Source organism: Nanorana parkeri, unplaced genomic scaffold (assembly GCF_000935625.1).
Source record: "Nanorana parkeri isolate BGI_ZX_2015 unplaced genomic scaffold, ASM93562v1 scaffold2261, whole genome shotgun sequence".
Taxonomy (NCBI): Eukaryota; Metazoa; Chordata; class Amphibia; order Anura; family Dicroglossidae; genus Nanorana; species Nanorana parkeri.
The window spans coordinates 53,441-53,773 of NW_017308529.1; the positions used below are offsets into that span (position 1 = coordinate 53,441).

At 58.9% G+C, this 333-nt stretch overlaps 1 protein-coding gene across 1 annotated transcript in view; it reads right to left on the bottom strand.

Moving 5' to 3' along the window:
• RUSC2 (RUN and SH3 domain containing 2) overlaps nt 1-333 on the bottom strand; it is a 48,323-nt gene that overhangs the window by 1,687 nt on the left and 46,303 nt on the right. The gene's annotated exons all lie outside the window — the stretch shown is intronic.

Sequence of the window (333 nt, forward strand, 5' to 3'; positions counted from 1 at the left end):
TGGGGGGAAAAAAACATGGGCTCCCCCCTAACAGTCCTACCAGACCCTTGATCCGAGCACTGGCCCGGCAGGGCAGGAAAGGGGGGGCGATCGAGCTTCCCTCCCTCCCTGCGCCTTACCAGGCCACGTGCCCTCGGCATTGGGAGGGTGTCCCCGTGCCGATGGAGACAAGGGCCTCTTCCTCACAACCTTGACCCGGTGGTTGTGGGGGTCTGCGGGCAAGGGGGCTTATTTGCATCGGGGTACCCGAATAACATTCGGAAACTCACGAATAGCACTCGGGAGTTTCTGAATGCTATGTAGTCTTTGACAGCTGAGAATGTCAAATGTGCG